Source organism: Mycteria americana, chromosome 7, assembly GCF_035582795.1.
Source record: "Mycteria americana isolate JAX WOST 10 ecotype Jacksonville Zoo and Gardens chromosome 7, USCA_MyAme_1.0, whole genome shotgun sequence".
In the NCBI taxonomy this organism is placed as follows: domain Eukaryota; kingdom Metazoa; phylum Chordata; class Aves; order Ciconiiformes; family Ciconiidae; genus Mycteria; species Mycteria americana.
The window spans coordinates 69903146-69924530 of record NC_134371.1 but is presented as its reverse complement, the minus strand read 5'-3'; the positions used below and the strand labels follow the sequence as shown (position 1 = coordinate 69924530).

At 47.5% G+C, this 21385-nt stretch overlaps 1 protein-coding gene across 2 annotated transcripts in view; it reads right to left on the bottom strand.

Annotated features, from left to right (window-relative positions):
• ACADM (acyl-CoA dehydrogenase medium chain) overlaps window positions 1-21385 on the bottom strand; it is a 769283-nt gene that overhangs the window by 731353 nt on the left and 16545 nt on the right. Inside the window, exon 1 of one of the 2 annotated variants that reach the window (XM_075509011.1) lies at window positions 4110-4157. The exons of the other annotated variant lie outside the window; for it this stretch is intronic. The gene's annotated coding sequence lies outside the window, so the exon portion shown is untranslated. Of the gene's footprint in view, window positions 1-4109; window positions 4158-21385 lie in introns of those variants that run through there. 2 annotated transcript variants of the gene reach the window in all.

Here is a 21385-nt window from a genome sequence, read left to right as displayed (position 1 = left end):
CAAAATCTTTCTCTGGGCAGGGCCTTGTGTGAATGCAGATTTCCTCTCCAGCTAACAAGGCCCACACAGTGCAACGAGATGTCCTCGAGCTGTCATACCTTTCTTGGCACCACAGACTGGTGTCCTCACAGTTTTCATACACCCACCACCAGCCCCCGCGCCGTGCCTGTCCGTAAGGCTGCACGCGGGACCTCTGACACGTGCCGTGATGCGTTGTACTTCTTATTTTCTTCCCCTTGAATTTCATTCTCTTTAAAAGTTCAATTGCCTGGCAACTCTTTCAGCTTCTGCAGATTTATGCTGTGGGTGAATTTAGTGCTAGCAGCGGAGACCCCCGAGCTCTGCTTGCGCCCGGGATGCGGCGGGCAGGGGCCAGGAAGGCTTCCCACGCACGTCGGCATGACGGAGCTGCCACGTGCCTGCCATTCATCTTCCACGGCTCTCTGGCACAGGGGCTGGCAATTGGGCTGGTAGCGCCAAACGCTGCTGGTGGATGTGTGTTTAATCTGAGCAAAAGGGGGGAGGATGAGGCCACCAAATGAATTTTCATTTGCAATCGAGATCAAGACCCCACCTCTTCAGAGACAAAGGGCAACTGTCCGCAGTCACTGTGGTATCCAGCCTCTATCGCTTGGTAATTAATATTGTTCAACTATCCATCAATTACTGGTTGCTAAATTGTTGTAGATAATTTGCATTCCAGACCTGCAATCCAAATCTAGTGACCTGCTACCGTGCAGTTTTCCATACTTACACCCATCAACATAAGTGCTCAGAGAACTGGCAGGAAGGGCTGATTGACAGCTGCCCATCAAAGATGTTGCCCATAATTTTTCTGTTGCAGTGAATAGCTCATCCTGGAGTTCTTCTCTAGAGGTTTTCATAACATATGAAAGGATTTTATTCTTACTAGGTTACTTTTATGTGTCTATCGGAATAGCTCTCTCAAGTCATGAAAAGTGAGAACCGAAATACTTCCCAGCCTGAAATAAACTTTGTGAAAAATTTGATTATTTCTCTCTGAAATGCTGGCATGCTCCTGTTGAAAACTGCAGTACTCATGGTATGGTTATCTAAACCAGTTGTCGGCGGAGGCAGGGTTAGCTTTTTCATGCAACCCTAGCTGCTAGTTGCAGTACGGTGGTCTACGATTCCCTGGTTTTTGTTAAACAGCAACTGAAACGCAGTGCCTTTGCAACAACCTGGGAGTTTTTTCTTGAGCTGACTGAACATCTGAAGGGCTTTCCTGTTAAACAGGATCAGGTAGCTGTTCCCAGAGCTGTAAAATGGCAGAGCAGTATGTAAAACACGATGAGTATTTTTGGCAGGGTGTGTAATATTTTAGATATCATGAACCATCAGAGATAGCTTTACAGATAATATCTGCATGTCTGGAGTGACAACTGGAGGATGCATGCTCCAAACAGCTGGGTTTTTACCTTCCTATTGCCACTGATTTATTCCGGTGTCTCTGGGCATGCCACCGAGTGCGCTTTCCTTGACTTGTTGAAAAAAATGTGCCATGACAGAAAACCTCATGTGAAAGGAAAGCTGGTACAATGTTAGTGGATTTAATCTCATATAAGCATTTGGAAACCCAAGAGATATTAATATAGAAGCACTTTGAATTGTCTGGTTTGTTTTCTCTGAATGCAGAGGCAAAAAATTTAAATAGCAAATGTTTGAGTTCACCGAGGAATAATAAATCTACATGCTAGATGAAACCTTCCTTTCTTCCCAAAAGCTGTAGGTAGAGCATTTCTATGTTTTACACATCACTAGATGACACCCGCTGAAGTTGTTCCGAAGGATGTGGTGTTAGGCAATACGCATTGTAATTTATTTATATATATTTCCCTTGGTGCTAAGTTTCATAAGAGCCTTTACATAAAGTCTCAATTGTGACTTAGGTAAAAAAGCAAAGGGACGGCTCTGGAGGAGTTGCCGTGGGGGTCCTGGAGGGCACTGCTGTCCCCTGGAGCAGGGAGGGGACTCCCCGGTGCAGCCATTGCCCACCCGGGCAGCCGAGAGGTCAACTGCTGAGCTGCGGGGAGGCGGCGGGGGCGTTGGCCAAGGCCAAGATGAACTGGAGTTGAGGAGGTTTTACAGAAAATGTACATGAATGAGGAAGACGAAAAGGTGCGTGCAGGGTGTGCGTTAGGGCGTGGACATCCCGAGCGCTCGGGGGTCCCGGGGCGGTGGGGAGCCACGGCGCAGGGCACAGCGACCTCCTCGGCGCAATGTAAAGCACTGGAAATGCTAAAGAGACCTTTGTGCCCCCGCTGGGCATCGCTCCCTTGCGATCGCTGAGCCCGTAACTCAGGTCTGGGCTGTTTCGGCTGCTCGTTATCCCGGCCGATCAGATCGTAACACAGACAATTTGAATGCTTGTCCAGTCCATGCCATTATATAAATTATTTTCCAATATTATCCCAGACAGAAATACAGCAGCATATAAGGAAATGTGGATGCTTTGTACAAGTGGGTCATGATAGATAAAAATGATAATGGGTACTGTAGTGCCATAATCAAAGTCTAATTATCTCATTAATTAAGAGCAATATTCGGTTATGTATTGGGTCCTAGAGTGATTATGACTCAAATGCCTACTCAAACGCGTGGATTTATCTTCTGGCTTGCAGTTTTCAGCCAGGCAAAGCATTTGGTGGAGGTCAAACAGTTCAATTGCTGCTTTAAAATGTAGTTGAACTTTAGGCATGAATAATCATCGATCTGCTGCTTGGCTCGCTAGCCCTCGGACGCCGCTGCGGCACGGGGAGTCGTCATGGTGGCTCTAATTGCTGTCAGCCGGCGCAGGGAAACCTCCTTGCCCCACGGCCGCATCCCAGCACCCCGCCGCCAAAAAGCCGGGCCAGAGATGAACAACCGAGGCACGTCAAGGGGTCCCGGACCACTCGCCGTTCATTTATCCACCATTAACGGACGGTTGTTTCTGCACATTGAAGTGCAAACACCTAAAATGTCTCCCCCTCCCCCCCCATTTTCTGACACTGATCAGGCTAATTTTCAAAAGTTTCCTGCCAAATATGAACCGCTGGTAACACTGGCTGTTCTGGGGTAATTAGATCAAGATTCAAGCAATTTGCTGTAGGGCCTGAACTCAGATCATCCTTCATACGTCTCTGTGCTAGATCTGTCTTTAAATTAGATTATAATGAGCTTGGCAGCACTATTAATAATACAGCAAATCATGGGAGAGTATGGTTTTATTTCATTGGTATAATGTGCACAATTGTGCTGCTTTCACTCACACAAAGTAGGTGACTGCCACAAGTTTCTACCTTTTTTAATCATAAAAATCAAACAGCAGGATACACGAGTTTCTAAAAATCAAAAATACTTGAGCTCCTTTACAGTAATAAAATGGGTTTAACACAGGAAGTTTAATGAATTATTTCGAGATGGCGTTACTTAGTTGAAATACCATTAGGGTCCTACCTCTGGAGGTTATCTTAGTTGCATTTTGTAGTTTCTGGATTTAATCGCCGAGGTCAATTGTATGAGGTTTAACAAGGCCAAGTGCAAGGTCCTGCACTTGGGCCACAGCAACCCCATGCAACGCTACAGGCTTGGGGAAGAGTGGCTGGAAAGCTGCCTGGCAGAGAAGGACCTGGGGCTGTTGGTCGACAGCCGCCTGAACATGAGCCAGCAGTGTGCCCAGGTGGCCAAGAAGGCCAATGGCATCCTGGCTTGTATCAAAAACAGTGTGGCCAGCAGGACGAGGGCAGTGATCGTGCCCCTGTACTGGGCACTGGTGAGGCCGCACCTCGAATGCTGTGTTCAGTGTTGGGCCCCTCGCTCCCAGAGAGACATTGAGGGGCTGGAGCGTGTCCAGAGAAGGGCAACGGAGCTGGGGAAGGGTCTGGAGCACAAGGCTGATGGGGAGCGGCTGAGGGACCTGGGGTTGTTCAGCCTGGAGAGAAGGAGGCTGAGGGGAGACCTCATCGCTCTCTACAACTGCCTGAAAGGAGGGGGTAGAGAGGTGGGGTCGGTCTCTTCTCCCAGGTAACAAGTGATAGGATGAGAGGAAATGGCCTCAAGTTGCGCCAGGGGAGGTTTAGACTGGATATTAGGAAAAATCTCTTCACTGAAAGGGTTGTCCAGCACTGGAACAGGCTGCCCAGGGAAGGGGTTGAGTCCCCATCCCTGGAGGTATTGAAAAGCCTTGTAGATGTGGTGCTGAGGGACATGGTGTAGTGGTGGGCTTGGCAGTGTTAGGTTTACGGTTGGACTGGATAATCTTAAAGGTCTTTTCCAACCTATACGATTCTGCGATTCTGTGATTCTGTAATAAATGAGCATTTTCCTCACTTCAGGTAGGCCGCGGTGGGCCCAGGGCGCTGGCCTGCGAGGGGAGGGCGCAGCCGGCAGGGCCGGCGCCTCCCTTTCCCCCGTGCTTGCCCCGGGGCGGCCGGAGGGGCTCCCCCACCGCGCAGGCCGGCGCCGGCCCCGGGCCAGGCCTCCCGCGCCCAGGCCGGAGGAGGGCAGCGCCTGCCTGCGCCCGGACGAGCGGCTGCGGCCTCGCGGGCCCGGCCGGGTCAGGGCCGCCGGGCTACGGACGGGATGGGCTCGGGGCGCTGCGCCCTCGCCCCGCTGCCAGCCCTGCCCGGAGGAGCCCGGCCCGGCGGGGCCGGGACCTGCCTGCGCCCCGGCCGCACAGGCGTGGTGCTGTCCTTACTCATTTTCCCCATGGCTCACCTCACACCGGGCAGAAAACGGGTTTTGCTTTACATCTTCTGCGTTTCTGGGAGGCTTCTCCCCCTGCAGGAAGGCGGGCAAAGAGGGGGGGCAAAGTGGGGGGGCAAAGAGAATAAAACCCCTGCTCTGTGATTTTGTGACCGTCTCCACACTTTATGTTATTTTAGTGCCTGTAAGGAGTGCAGAGGTCACACTCGCCTGCGTGCGGCCGTGCGAGTGGATACGCTGCTGCAAGGGAAATCTCTGGTGAGGCTGGAGAGGACGGGGCTGGGACCTGGTAAAGCGTTGCTTTTACGGAGGGGCATCAGCAGTTTTGGGAGGACATGTCCCAGGCGATGGAAAGCTACCAGGGACCTTCCTCAGGGCTTTTTAATGAGACTTCTTTAAAATTTTGATTAATGACTTTGGCATAGAAAGAGGGAGTACGCTGAGGAAATTTGCTGACGATGCAAAGTTGAGAGGTATTATCAACACAGGAGGGGGCTGGACCATTGCACAGAATTAACAGGATGACCTTAAGCACTGCAGTAACATAATTGGGATGAAGCTTAACAGTACAGAATGCAGGAACATGCACCTGGGGTCTAAGCGCAGGCACCGGAGCCGCAAGCAGCAGGAGGAGAAGGGTGGGAGCGCACCAGCCCTGTGCGAGGCTCTCATCGCCCTCGAGGACAGGCATTGCCCACGCCTTGCGCTGGCCCCAGGCTGCTTCTGGAGCTCGCTGCTTCTGGAGGTGTCCTCCAGGGCACGTAGAGCTTTACTGGGAATAAATTTCTGTAGTTTGAAGAGGACGGGCTGCACGCACGGTGTTTGCAACATACGGCTTCGTTAGCAATGACTGGCTTGACTAGCAGCGTAGGGTAAAGCACTAGTGGTCAACTGCAAATCCGTAACTGATTCTGATTTGTATTGTGTTTCTAGTTTTACATATTATATCCTATAGACAGAAAGGAAACATAAATGACATTGATTCTTCTTTTGTTATTTTATTTTAATTAAAAAAAATTAAAAAGGTGTGAAGTTTCATTGAATTTCAACTTTCTGGAGCAGTTGAGAAGATGGTACCATTTCACAGGCTGTTTCAGTCAGCCTGAATCCATGTTGCTGCTGGACACTGAATCCCACTTCTTAGTCCCTTTAGAGAATGCCCATTTCTCCTTGCTTTTCTTCTGCTAACAATGTCAAAAAGGGAAATAGAATGTAAACAGAAATGCTCTTGGTTTTACCCTTCTGTAAAGAACAAATGTAAATTAAAAAATCAAGTATTCGCATGTCGTGGAAGACAGCGATCACAACATGCTCCCTGTTTGTTCTAGGAGGCACACGTGGAGCAGCGGTTTTTGGACAGGTGGTGGGTCTGAACTGGGAGAGCCAGAGGAGGAGCTGCTACTAGGTCCACGAGGCTGGTCTGAACTTTGAACCAACAGCCACGGAGAGAGGCTGAAGAAGCCAGACCTGTTAACCTTGTGTTTCCAGTCACTTTCAGTGAGGGTCACCGAAGAGGCTCCATCAGCCTTCGGAACAAGTCCTTTGGTATTGCATATATCGCAATCAGAAACCTCCTCCTAAGTATGTGGAACGACATAAACACCAGCATAATAAATCTTGCTGTTTCCTTTTTCTCACATACAGGGATAAATATAGATTCAGTGAGGGTGAGAGACAGTAAATTACAATTCTAAAAGAAAATGTTTCTTTGCAAGTTGTGCTGCTCATTGCTATGAGAAAACATTAGAGCATCCAATACCAAAGGCAGGATACTGATCCAGACAGATATGGGACCGGTCCGAGAGCCGGGGTTATTTGGAAAATAGAAGAGCTTCTCACACCTAAGACACGGTTCGGGGCCAAAGCAGGCAAAAGCCAGCAGCGACCTACCCCTCCGAGGAGAGGGGGCTTTGGGCTGGCACACAGGTCCAGCCGCCATTGCTCCCCGCAGCAGCACAGCACTCAAATGAGGATGCGGCAGAGCGACGTCCTGATGCACACACAGGGCAGCTTTCAGCTCTGTCCCTGCTGTACTTTTATCTTACCTTTCATCATATAACCGGTAAAAAGATAACTTGGTCTTTCACAGTTTGACCTGAATCTGCAAGACTGGCAGAAGTCATCATCTTGTGATTTCCACTCCGAACAATTTGATATGCAGCTCTGAGGGAGTCTAAAAAAAGAATCCTTTCATCTTCGTTTCCTGAACTCGTTTTTTTTATCATACTCTAAATTCATAGATAAAATCCCAGACGATTTTATTGGATTAAGAATGACCACAAACAACCCAGAGTGTCTCCCCATGACATTAATACGCTCATAATTGATATATTCGTTCTGTGTTTTTCTCATGAGGTTGAGATCCCTGTACTTAGTCTGGTGCAGACTATCTCTTTATATCTCCCTACAGGCATATGTGCACAGGTATATGTTTATCTCTAGCGGCAAAATCTAGCAGAACAGTAAACTATACTTCTTACTGGGGAACAAATCCACCCATAGTATTATGCTCTCTGATTGCTTTCCTGCAAAAGCGGAACGTGGCCCAAGCCCAAGTCACCAAGCGGATGCGAGACAGCCGGTCGCATGAGGTGTCGGCCGAGCAGCACACCCGCCGCGTCCCTGCACTGGTGCTGGTACGGGCGGCAGTGCATCTGCGGGGGTGCAGCTGGGGGTGCTTTCAGCGCTAACCCGAATATTCGTAAGTATTAATATAAGCTGCTAACTGCAGTCCAGCTGCATGAGATGTCTGTCAGCTCACTTTTGAAAAGTCAACTGCTGTACTTAATTAAAAGAGAAACTAACCCATAACAGTGTATGTTTCTTGAGATATTTCTACTTTATTTTCAGAACTTGGAGAAAGCCCTGGTGCACTTTCCCGACAGTATCAGACTCCTCCTCTACCCACAATGGTTCTGAATGGCTGGTGATCCTCTGCCCAGCTAAAGATGTTGTGTCCAGCCCCCTCAGAATAAATAAATTACATATCTGAGGGAAAATTAAAACTCTGGGAAAAAGAGAAAGTATGATAAAAATGAGGAAAGTATGATAAAAAAGTATGATAAAATCAGGCTAAAAAGTTCTTAATTCAACTCTGCCAGGCAGGGGGTGGATCTAATTTTCACTTTAAATAGACTCTGGCTCTAGCTTTTATTCTACTATTTAAGAAGAAGAATAATTACTATAGTAACCTCACAGCCTAACAGTACTCACTGCCTGCAAAAGGAATCAACCCTACAATTAGACTTGGGGTGGAATAAGGAACTTCTTCTTACAAGTAAGTGTGTCAATATTTTGTTTGATATGTAGATTATTATCCCTACTTCAAGGAAGAAAAACTGGGAAGGTAAGTGTGGTTTTTAATCGGTGACATATATAGCAGGGTATAAAAAGAACCTTTTAAAAATACTTTATTCCTGGGTTGCTTTGACATGACCCAACTTAATGGTGCATACATCTTCTCAGTCATAACTCGGAGTATAACACTTTGAAATCAAACTTGCCTTGCCTAGGGATTGTTCCTCCTTCCTTCGCTCCTGCCAACGTGAAGTGGAGTTCTACACACGTAGGGGGACAGGAATACAATAACCTCATGAGTTTTCAGCATTATGCAAATATATTACACAATAGAGAAATCTTTGAAGGACCTAAGAAGAAGATCTTTCTCCAAAGCACGCTCAGGTCTGATTTACACATCATCTGCCTCAATGAGGCGACTGGATTTTCTCTGGGTTGAGAGGACAGCTAGTGCTTCTCCTCTCACGTCAAGTCGAGAGCTGAAATCTGGATCCAGAGTTCCTCAGGGGGGACAGAAACACTCGTGTTGACTGCAAGGAGTTTTGGGCCATCTCTTACTCTCTCTAATGGGGGAAGGATTTGGGGATTAATCACAGTGCCTTCCCTTCCTTGTCAGCCGTAGAAACAAGGACCTAGAGGAGGGGAGGGGAAAGAGCTCCCTTCTGACCTTTGCTGGTAATTAATCATGAAGCATGAGAATTTGTTTGCCTGCAACCTTGAACAGTGATTGCAAATGATCACCTAGAGATAGGCTTGGGGTTTTTTTTTCCTTCTTCTTTTTTTACGCAGTAGTAATTTGCCTGGCTGACTCTGGCCGTTGAAATTACATTTGACTTGAGCTTCTTAGATCTCCGCAGTACTGAAAACCAAAGAAAATTAAAGGATAGTGAATTTTGCATAATTTCACTCATACTAAGAATTTCCAATTAGCAAGGCATAAATTGATCCTCTTTGCTTTAATATCTTGGGCTTTTTTCCCCTGCATACAGATAACAGCTGAGTTTTAATTCATTTTAATTCTATTACCATACATAACCATCATGCACTGTGATAAGTATCTCTCCTGTACACAAATGCTTTCGAGAACTACCCATCAAGTACTTATTTAACCTCATTGTTGATGGAAATAATAGCATTTACTGTATGTGTTTATTTTGCCTCATTTATAGAGCAAATTAACTTTTTTACACAAACACACTGGTATTTCTTTTTCCGTTGACAGTCTTCCCAGCGAGGCTCCACTTTCTAGGTTGCACTCCCTAAAGGTTTTCTACATCTCTGTTAGCATACCACTCAGCACATCTAACCAGATTTTTATTCTCAGTATTATTATTAAATGTCATTAAAATGTGACAGAAAGTTTTACTGAGGTGAATGGAATTGGATTGTTACAGGAAATGCAGCATATTGAAATTACGATGTGGACGAAAATTCTATCTTTTAGAAAAGAAATGCTAAGTTGCTACATATAAACATGTGTGCTGCATTGTATATGCTATAGAATGCTAAAAAGAATAAAAGATTTTTTATTGTTATTTTCCAACTCCTTGCGGCAGCCTTTTTAGGTGTCTTGCTGAAAAATTATGCAAGCTAAACCAAAGTACGCTAAAGAATCCTCCCATGCAAGTGGATATTTTTTACTATGGAAATAAATCTACAGCAGTTGATAGTAATTATATAGACTAATGATAAAAACAAGACCAAATTTCTCAGGGTAGAGGACATTCCTACTACGACACGCACTAGGAGTTCATCAGGCTGTAGGCGGACAGTAACCAAAGGTGTGATGAGTGGGATGTGCACCATTCCTCATGTCTAAAGGTAAAGAAACGGTCCTGAGCTGTGCCAGCTGCCCGTGGGGTCCTGGTGGGGGTCCTGGCACTGACCAGCCATCACCGCTGACGGGCCCTACTGCAGACACCCCTCGAGATGCTGCCACGTGCAGCCGAGAGCGGAGATCACCAGGTGTCTGAGCAGCAGTGGGCCATCAGAAGATGGCCAGCCACCTGCGTGTCCCCTGTGGGGACAAGCATCATCCAGCACAGCCGGGAAGGTGTGAGCCTGGGGGGGAAGGAAGGTCCTTCCGAGTCTTTCTAACCAGGTGAAAACTGGCCGGATGATCCTCTGCCTGCCTTGCAATAGTCATTCCCCTCGGTGGCTTTTCAGGTGATGCTGCTCCCACCTTGAAAGTCCCAGCCCATTTCTTACGGCCAGGCGGGATGGCATCGCCTCAGTGCCCGGCGCTGTGCTGTGCAGCCTTAAGGGAGGAGGGACCCTTCCGAAAAAAGTATTGTTTTCATTTACTCATGCGTTCCACTCACATTCAGCAAAGTTCGTGTCCATATTCAGGGAGATTGTCACCGATCTTCATGATTAATACCTTGCAATCACGGCACTAGCCTTTCCTAGCTGCCAAAGGAGCTGATGACAGCAAATTAGTTAATTATAGATCTAATTAAAATATTAATATCTTCCATGTCCATAGTGGATGCACTTGTGTTCTGTATTCACCAGTGTTGTGGTTTAACCCGGCAGGCAGCTAAACACCACACAGCCGTGCACTCACTCCCCTCCTCAGTGGGATGGGGGAGAGAATTGGGGGGAAAAAATAAGTAAAACCTGTGGGTTGAGATAAAGACAGTTTAATAGGACAGAAAAAGAAGGGAAAATAATAATAATAATGATAAAAGAATATACAAAATAAGTGATGCACAATGCAATTGCTCACCACCCTCTGATGCCCAGCCCCTCCCCGAGCAGCGATCCCTATCCCCCGGCCAGCTCCCCCCAGTTTCTATACTGGGCATGACGCCGTGTGGTCTGGAACAGCCCTTTGGGCAGCGGGGGGCAGCTGTCCCGGCTGTGCCCCCTCCCAGCTCCTTGTGTGCCTGGCAGAGCATGGGGAGCTGAAAAGCCCTTGGCTTAGTGTAAGCACTGCTCAGCCACAACTAAACCGTCAGTGTGCTATCAACACTGTTTTCAGCACAAATCCAAAACACAGCACTGCACCAGCTACTGGGAGGAAAAGTAACTCTGTCCCAGCCGAAGCCAGGACAACCGTTATTGTCCCTGAGCCATGTGCAGCCCCGCGTGTGCTCCAGCTGCCACAAACGGCACCTCTGCGGTCTGCAGCTGAAGGGCTCGGCCAGGGACACGCCACAGATAGGCTCTGTTTTATAGCTTCTGGGAAAGAACGTTTTCCCCACAGAGCTGGAATTTGCAGCTTGGGTGGTGAAATGAAAAATGCATCTCTGGGATTTGGGCTGTAGGATGGGAAAAGTCTTAACAAATAAAAGTAGATTCTAGTTGTTCCCAAAATAACACCTATAAACACTTAAATGCAGTTGAAGAAAAGTAAGACAAATGCAGATCCTCAGAGCAGGTACACACCCACGCAACAGGAGGATGTAATTTAACTAGCACCTTCTGCACTTGGAAATGGGAGAGATTGGGCAATCTGAATGTTTTCTGTTTTGCAGACCAAACCCGTTAAGCTTTGTCTTGGTGGTGTAACTTTTTCTCAGCTTGTTCTCTGTGTTGTCACTAAGGGAAGGGACTGGAATATAGGTAAGAATAAAACACACCATTCTTACAATGTGCATTTTTACCTCTTTTGTTTCCCTACCCACTCTCCATGGCTTCTGAAACAGGGTGGGGTTTTTTTTCCCCTTTCCACTTAAAATTTAAAAGTTTGAGAATTTTTTTTCTGCAAGTAATTAAGCATGTTCATGCATTCCTGGGTCTTCACCTCTTGTCACAGAAAAGACAAAATGGAAAATACAACCATATGGAGGAGGCAGTAATAACAGGATAAAATACTGTTGACCTCTTATCACTTTCGCTTGAAATTAGCATTTATTTTTTTTCTCATTTGATGCACTGTCATTACAGGGTATGTGTGTGTTTTAGTATTTTTATTAATAAACATGGTAATTTAACAACCAGGTTAATGGCGGTTTTAATGAGAAAGAATATTAATTGGACAGGCTGGGGCATCTTTGGGTGGCTGCGGTTTTTTCCTTAGAATCTCACTCACCCTGTCCTCGAAAATACACAGCATATGTGCCAAGGGTTGGGGGTTTGTTTAAATGTTGACAGTTAATGCACACAGCTTGTACTATTTTGTTTCATTTCACAGAGCCTTTTGCACAAACGCGGATTCATGCCACCCCAGCCATGGGATTTACAGATTGCTAAATCTTAAAAGGTTTGCATAAACAGGCGTCTTGCTATTGATAAGAGAGACAATGTGACCATCTGTCTTTCTTCTGCAGCCAAATGAAAATGACATAAAGTATGGGTCTTGTCATTTAAAAACTAGTAATTTCCCAGCTCTTGTTAGCATTAATTTAAGCTCTCGTGCTGCAGCGGGCTGCTTGGCAGGCGGTTGCTCTCCCAGTGCGGGCGCACCGAGCCCTGGCACGGCCAGAAGAAGGCACCGGCGCGGGGGCTCCGTCCCTCGGCTGTCCCCTGGGCAGCGCAGACCACGGCACCCTCGCCTCTCCTCCTTGGCCTCCCCGAGACGACCATTGCTGAGCAGCTTTCTCCCCGCCAGCTCTAGCAGCATCTCCAAAATGCTCCAGAAAAGCGATTGCTCGGAGCAAACCGGAGCACAGCGTGGGTGGCAATTGGCTGGAGCGTGTTTTTTGACTAAAGGCTGAAGGTCAGGCTACATCTCTCCCTGTCCTTTTTCCTCCTGCTCCGTAGACAACTTCTCTGCACATTAGCCATCTTGCTCCGTGCGCTCATTTTCAACAACTCGTGCTAATTGCGCTGGCCGCCATTCAGGGGCAGATCCGTGTGGCCGGGAGGAGGATGCTGGTCTCTGGGAGGCACGAGCCCCAGCCTGGCGTTCCGCTGGCTGAGCCAGCAGCCAGCCCATCTCACCCCAGAAACCTTTACGTTCAGAAGGCAAATAAACGCGAACAAACAAAAAATCCCCCCAGCAAGCAGATTTATGGAGCTGTTTGTAGTTACGAGACGCTGAACAGACAGCAGCAAGTCAGATTCGCCATGGAGATACTCCGACAGAAAACAGGTTTTCTCCAGCGGAACAGGAAATCACCAGCTCCTTAAACCTGTTTGCAAAATGAGCAGATTTATGGTGATGGTGTAATAACAATCTACAGTTTATACTGTATAGCCATTTTTACAATATTGTCTTAACGCTGCCACCAGAACGTCACAGACAATAATGATGTTTTCAGGCTTTCCGTAAATCTTGCATGGCTAATAAAGTGAAACAGAAAATCTACCACATACACAGCAACTCCAAGCTTGCCTCCAAATGGTAAGGGTTTTTTTATTATCCATGTATTGCTGTGCACATGAAATACCAAGGACCTGTGTTCAGACTACCTGTCATCACACAAGGGGCATGGAAAGGCCATCCTTCTCCTCCTCCTCCTCTCCCTCGTTATTAGCTGATCGACATGTTTTAAGTGTAACTGCGGTAAGTGCATTGTGCTGACAAGTTACCCAAACGCTAACTGCACCCCTGCACGAGGCATCAGGAGTCTTCAAATTGTAGTAATAATCACAGAGCTTGCTACAGGTCCCCCCTCACCCAGACTCACGTTATCGGTGCTGGGGCTGGCCAAGGATGTGAGGGTCCAACCCCTGCACACACCGAGCACCTGCAGCCTCTGCGCATTTAAGGGAGAGTTACAGGGTCTTGGAGGCAAAACCCCACGAAATTATTGTTATCTCCAGCTCCAAATGTTGAGAGCAATTGCTTTCCTGTACGCCCGGCGGTGCGTCGCGGCTTTTCTCGTAGCTCCCGTGGCAGTGATGGGAGTGAGCAGCAGACGTCTCCGTAAAGCAGCGGGCGAGCGGTCTCTCACGACAGCAGGGCAGGAGGCGACAGCTTGCTTTGACACTGCGTGGCACCAGGCACTCCCTTCCAGACACCTGATTTATATCTTTAAAAACAGCCTCGAACACTTTGCTAACTTGTCTTTTATCTCACAAAGAAAACATAGCACACTGTTTTACTTGCTGTACCCCATGGGTGGCCACTTAGTGATTTATTCATGTGCCAGCTCCTTCGGTCGCTTTAGTCACGAAGAAAAGATCCTTATCCCTGACACCGTGCCCCGCGGGCACTGAGCAGTGCCCTCTGCCTCCCGCCGCGGCGAGTCCCACCGGCCCCAGGGCGGGCAGACGGTTTCTACAACTCCTGTGCCCAGGCCAGTGAGTGTCTGGGCTTTGACTGACCAGCCCCAGGGCGGCGAGGCGAGCACCCTGGTCCCCAGGTCCCCCGTGCTCTTTGGGATGCTCACCCAGCACACTGCGGCTGACAGCCCTTCAAAGGCCCGTTTTCAGCTCCGGTGTTGATGTTTTTCTTAAGTCCAAAGTAAATCTTATTTCCTCTTTTTACATGGTGATGTAACTTCTTGCTAGCAGACTCCAGTCTCCCAGTGTCTTCTAGGACAAAATTCCTTTGTGCTGAAAACCCTTAGTGTAGCAGCTTTATAAAGCTGTACCCAGTGGGCAGGCGATGACATCTTTGGCTAATCAAGAGTAAGTAAGTGGAGCACATGGATTTCTACGCATACAGCAAAACAGATAAATGGATAAATGCAGAAGCCTTGAAAATGAAAAAAATTGTTAAAAATGCAGTAAGCTTCCCAAATGAAATATTAAATAAAAAGATTTCTCTTAGAACTCCACCTGTTTCCTGAGCTAAGGTGCAGTCACTGCTTTGGGGCGCAGAGGACAGACCCAGGCAGAGCATGCAGCGCTCCTCTGAAGCCGGCACCTTTACCGTGGTCCTAGCACTGTGCTACCACCTGCTTCACCTTTCAGCCGAACAGACGGAAGACGCGGGTTAGAAAAGGGATCTCTTAGTTTAACACCTTCGTCCGTCTGAAGCTTGACCCACGTCTTCCATTTCCGTGCGCAGTGCCCGAGGTCACCTGCCACGCTAAGGACTGAGGGGCAACAGAGGAAATCACAGACTCTTCTCTTCTTGTTGAGGCCCGGAAACAAAATTGGTGGGACCAGAAGGAGAAGCAGCAAAAGGGAGAGCGGCTGGCGGTGGGCCATCCGTCGGGGAAGGAGAGAAGGGGTGCAGGTGCCTCCGGGTCCCGGGCAGCAGTGGCTTTCCCCAGCTTCAAAGCCTCGCGCTCTGCTAGCATGAGTTGTACGCGGAGGAATAATGCAGAGGACTTGGAAGACATCCAGTCACACCCTGCTACCCGCCTCTCCCTGCCAAGGGTGTACGAAGATTTCCGTGTTTGAAGGCACCTGCTGTCTTGCATGTCTTTGTTTCTTTACACATGCTCACTTTTTCACGCTGAAATTTGTGTCTTTATGGCATCCCGGTTTGTATTTCTCCCCCGCTGGTTTCAGTCAGGTTTTAGAAGGGGCTGTGTGCTATGATGTGTTTCCCTTAACTGATTTTTTAAAAGTAATATATGACTTTAATTGCCTAACTCATTCCAAATGGCATAAGACTAAAGGCAATTGTGAATGCAATCAGCTGGAATAATTTAGTTTACTTCAACCTTTTTTTAAACTTCCATTTTTAACCTGTTCTTTTCCCTCTTGAAAAAGCAAATGGTAAATTATATTAACAAAAATCTGTATGGCACCGCAAAGGTGAGATAAGCACTGTTTGCATCTCAGCCGCTCTCCTAACAGCCAGGTCTTGTTAACTGCACTAGATCTGATTTTTGCAAAATTAAGGATTTATGCAAATTTTTTGGACAGTACGTTGGGAGCTGGGAGAGTAAAGGGAGGATGGAAAAAGTTTGAAACCTTGAAAAGCATTTCCGGATACCACATGCAACATCTTAAATGGCAGGTTGTGTCCTCAGCGGGGAATCCCTTGTTTTGCGGCTCCCACGGCGTGTGGTCCTGCTCGGGGAAGGGGTGGTCCCTTGGCCAAGTTCCTTGTTCAAAGCCGACGGGGCAGTAGCAGGTCCATGTTTCACCCTGAAAAAAAGAGTCATCTGTCAAAAGCCCCTCCAGAGCCTGCAAACTTGCACCGAAAATAGCATAACGAGATCCAGTGCTTTGCAGGCAAGCAGCAGACCGGAGTCCCAGAGAAAAGAGGCAAAACGGAGACAGAGGAGGGGACCCGGACACCGGGGGCAGGCAGGGACATGCTGTGTCATCCACACCACAATGATAATAAGCAAAAGTGCTAAATGTTGTCTTTGTTTTCTACCCATAAACTAATGAAGTTACCTAAATAAGTGGGGGGGGGGGGGGGGGAAGACACACGGTTTTTTTCTTCTGGAATGGATTTCTGTGCTCTCGGGGCTCCAGGGCTGTGCTGGATGGAAACTGGGAGTGTTGTGGCTGCATTAGGGAAAACCCCCAAAACTCGACCAGTGCCAAGGACAGCAGAATTTGGCTGCTTTTCCAGGACTTCTGCTCCAGCGAGCCCCCGGGGGTGCAAAGTCGCGGGGCATCACCTGGTTACTGGGGGCAGGGATGAGACGATGGAAGCCGTGAGGGTTCACACCCACCTCCCGTGCAAGGAGCTCTTGAATGCGGCAGCGTGGGAGGTGCCTGTCATCAGGTAATCTGTCAGGTTTTATGTTACAGGTCGATCTGTCTTTTTCATCTCAGGAGGTTTTTGCTGACTTTTGCCATGAATTAAAGCAAGGCGTAATGATTTGATCAAACAGTAAATGGTATGAAGTCTTCTGAATTGATCCAAAGTGAACCAGATCTATTTCACTGCAACCTAGACCAGGCTTTCTTATTTGGCTACAGAGCTGAAAAAACTACTGTTTGCTCAAAACTATTTTAAATCTATTTCTGCTTTTCACCTCTGTTGAAGACTGCCTCCGTAGCACCCTACATATCTCCCAGGCAACCCAACCATCCTAAAGGAAATATGGAGACAGAACCTTACTTCTCCAAGACACATTTACACTAGTTCACAAATAAGCGGCTTCTTTTCTTCGTTCAGGTAGCGATCCCTCACTCGGCATTTGGCATGTTTGCCCAGCCACAGCCTCCCCAGGCAACCCAGCCACCGCGAATCTGCGGGCGACCTCCTGACCGCGCAAACAGACCCGCAGCTCAGACGGGAGGCTTGCAAGACGCACGAGCACTTTACCAGCAGAAGCACCAGGAACCTTCACGGCAACAGAAAGTCTTTTGGAACATAAAAAAGACGTGAGGAGAAAAGGCAACCGTCAAAAGAGAAGTTGGGTTTCTTTTTAGCAGGTTCAAATGGGACTTTCAGAAATCTGCATTGTAATCCAACAGAGGATCCCCTTCAAAGCTCGGCTTTCTCTTGAGCTGTGTTATCAAAGCAAACTCACAATTTCAGCTGATCAGAAGGCAAGAAAGAAGCTTCAAGTGAAATGCCCAGAAAATTAGATTAATCAGAGTTGATAAGAATCGAGTGAGACAATTCTGCAGTGTGAACACGACTGAAAATTGTAAGATAACTGATAAAGTATTCCAATGACAATATCTGATTAAAATAAACACGTTATTATTTTCACAATAATTTGTTTAGCAGTGTCACACTATGCTCTGAATGAGAAAAGACAAAAGCATATTTGTGATCTAATTACTTTAAAAAATCCTATTAACATAACAATTTGATACAACTGTTTTTGAGGTGTCCCTGTTTAGAGCATTCATCCCTATGACAACAGAACTTTTTTTAAATGCTTCAATTATTTTGGGGCAGAACATCTTTTGAAGGATATGTCCTGGTATGATATGCAAAAATTTCAAGAATAATTGAGGAGAAAAATAAAGTTCAGAAAATCCTCTAAAAATAGCCCTGAGCCTGGAACACAAATGTGAAAAATGAAGTTCTTCAAGTCTCTGTTAGAAAAGTTGATAGCGTGAGGTCCCAAAAAATCTAGTTTTAGCAAAACATCATCATTTTAGCAAAAATGTAGCTTTGGGCACTGCCTGTTAGTAAATAATGTGACTTCCCTATTTCTAAGTACATGCAAATTAAAGATGCCTAAGATTTTCTATTCTTACCATTTTTTCACTGAACACTTCCATGGGTAGATATTCCATTGGAAATCTAAAATACGTTGATTTAACACTTTATTTTGAGGATTTCTGAAGTAAAAGTTCAATTTTCAGGTAAAGATTAATCATGTCAACTCTTTTTTCCAGGAAGACAGAAGAAAAGGCCAAAGCAACAAAATGTAATTTCCAGCCCTTCAAGTACGAATCCTAAAGCTCATCGCTTCTTAAAGCGGTACCATAAAATATAGTGTACTATGGAATAAAATTAAGCTAAACTAGACAGAGACCGCTTGCGTGCTGAACAAGGCTCGACGCAGAATTTGAAAGACAGCTAGTTTGGGTTAAGAGAGAATGCGAACTCATTTTTCTGTGCGTTTCTGTTCGGAGCAGGCTTGAAGAGCAGCCGCCCCGGGCGGAGGCCGCGCGGCAGAGCGGCAGCTGAGCGAAGGCCGCGTGCGCCAGCAGCTCGGCAACGGCAGGGCCTGCCCATAGCAGCCTGGCACAGGGGCGGGAGGGCTGAGCCTGGCTAGTCACGTCCTGATTCCGGCCCAGAAGCGGCCGATGCCTCTCCGGCTGCTTCGCCAACCTCCCCTTACCTCTCGCGTTTGCAGGTGAGAGCAGCAAACGCTAACAGCTTCATCTCAGTCCTGAAGCAGTCGCTTTCGTAATGCTGAGGATGATCAGAATGTGTGTTCTTCATGTGAAACGTCTTTCTTCTCGTGACCTTTTCCACAAATCAGCTCTCATTAATTACGCTGAGTTATGATGTATTAGGATCATTATTTGCTGTGCTTCGGTTCGTGCAGCATATTTATTGTCCGGTCTGTTTTGGCAACTAATAGCAAAGGACAGTTGAAGTGCTTGCAGCTGGGCGGTGTGTGGTGGTGTCACAGGCAGGAAAGAGAACACGAGGGGAAAAGACGGAGAGACGTCAAGCAGTATGCCATTCTTGGTTTTGCATTCAGATTGGGAGATTGGATCCATGCGAATTAAAAAAAAAAAAGTTTTATTTGCTCTTCAAAGTAAAGAAAGACTTGTGAAGCAAAAACGTAAAATGGACTGTGAAAATGCCTGCAAAATGACCAGGGAAATACCAGAACATATCAGAGGAAATTCACCAAGAAAATAAAATAATCTTATGTGCATGTTAATATGTGCTACTTCCATTACGTGGGCTTAGGAGTGATTTTGGAGCTGTGTTTGGAAACAGAAATTTTAAAACCACCGGAGACTGAACACTGAGGGTACGAACCCAAAGAGGCAGGGGCAGAGCCCGCTGCCAGGTCAGGGGGGGCCACAGCCGGTACCGACTGCAGCAAAAGCCTCCGCAGCTCTGGAGGTAGAAGCATGCTCTTCCCCTGAAATGTTTTACAGCTTTAATTGCTGTTTGGCCAGATGAGTAGGTACCGTACGTAACTGCCATTCGACTCCTCTCTTGCGTCTCCTGTATTCTGAACTGTTTGACTTAGAAAGAGATGAGTCTTTTCCTCCTCGTGCATGGGCCTATGGCTTTTATGGCATCTGACAGCTTCTGTTTTTTGAAAGAGCCCAAAAATACCAAATTCAAATGCAGGAAACTATGTTGTTACTTATAAGAGGCTCTTGTAGGCAAACATCTAATTACCCAGGATGAATCTGAAATAATGCAGAAAACTTCGTTTCTCAGGATCTTATGGAAGCTCACATCCTCCGAGCACACAATTGCGAGCTCTAGTTCTGGATGGAACCTGACGGGAGAAGGGAGCATCGTCCGGTACGAGCTGCTCTGGCCATGGGGTGGGAGCAGGAGTTCAGCGGGTTTCGCCCACGCCCGGTCCGACGGGAACACCAAAGCTTCCCCTGCGGGGCGAGAGGCGGCTGGCGCTGGGGGACGAGGGAGGACAGGACAGGCGGACGGGGGACGGGGCACAGCCGCACCAGCGCCCCGACCCCGCACCTCCTCTCCGTACGTTGCACAGCCTGAACAAGCATGCAGACAGCAGCAGCACCTGCATTCCTCCCTCGCTGCCTGCGCCCCATGAGCGTCTCTAAAATCCTGATGATTTCATTGTGGTTTGGGGAGATGAACGCGAGTGAATCCCTGTTGCAAGTTTAAGGACCAGCACGATGTATTCACTTTTGCCAGATTAGGTTGATTTACAATGTGATTTAATGAAGTGCGTTGCTATGGTGAGGCTAGTTTCAAGGGGGTCTATTAAACAAAAAAAAAGCAGCAAAAGAGTAAATTGTCCAAATCAGATCAATGAGAAACCAATTGCTAGTGTTGTGTGTCATTTTTTTGCCAGCTTTGGCTTAGCTGAATTAAGAGCAGCCCAAGCTGGGAGAACAGAGAGGAAGCCCTTCATGGATTACAGTGGAGGAAACGCAACGCTCGTGCACTGGGGGGTCAGTAGTGGAGCATCATTGAACAGCCACAGAATGCGCTGTCAGGAAATATGAAGCCGTAAGGACCCTTCCTTGTTACTTTGGCATTTCTGAGGCACCTCCGGCCACCCCGCAGCTGCCGCCAGCAGCCGCCCGGCACCGCAGCCTGCCCAGCCGGGCTGGGGTCCACCCCACTGCGGCAGCGGTCGCCCCGGGAGGGCACGGCTGCTCCCCCGGCCGCGGGCGGCCAGGGCTGCGGGGAGCACGTGGCGATGCTGCAGATTAAGCCATTTCCTTTATCTTCCTCTCCAAGGCTCCTTAATTAACTTTTCTATTGTGTACCTTGATTAGATTACTTTTCTGCCTCTAGGCTACTTCTCCCACTTTATAACCTCCTTAAAATGTGGTTGCATAGCTTTCTAAGTCATATAGCATAATAAAAATTAGTTTTAACAGTTTCTTTCAAGATTTATAACACCTATCTTGCTGTACATGACATAAGCAGAGGAAAAACAAGACCGATTTGCAGTAAGGCCTCGCTGCGACCAGACACCTTTCCTTATCCCTGCACGGACGGGAACGCGCGCTCCCCAAAAGGCGGGCTCAGCAGCCCCATTCATGGGAGCCAGGATGGGATCGGTAATAGGGTCAGTCCTGCCTCGTTGTCCCCCTTCCTCTGAATGCCGTAACCTTTGGTTTTGCCCACGCTCCATAGCAGGTCTGCTACTTCAGGTGCATTTATGTGTTGGCATCCAGAAAAGGTTGTAACAAGGAAACGGTTGGTAGTTGCAGTTAAACGGAGCATCAGCCTCATGATGTATGGAGCCGTAGCGCAGCCGCCAGCTTGTGCACGACTGATTCCTCAGAGGGCAGAGGGAGGTCTCCTTGTCCCAAATCCAAATCTTCCCTTCCCGCTCTTTCTCCTAGAGCTGTTGCTAAGCTTTCTCAAGCCAGTAGAAAGTGTTCCTGTTGCTATAGGTTTTGGACAAAAAAAAGTATTCTCAACTACTATTTGTTCTGGAGGAGGAGGAGGATGAGGAGGAGGAGGAGGAGAAGG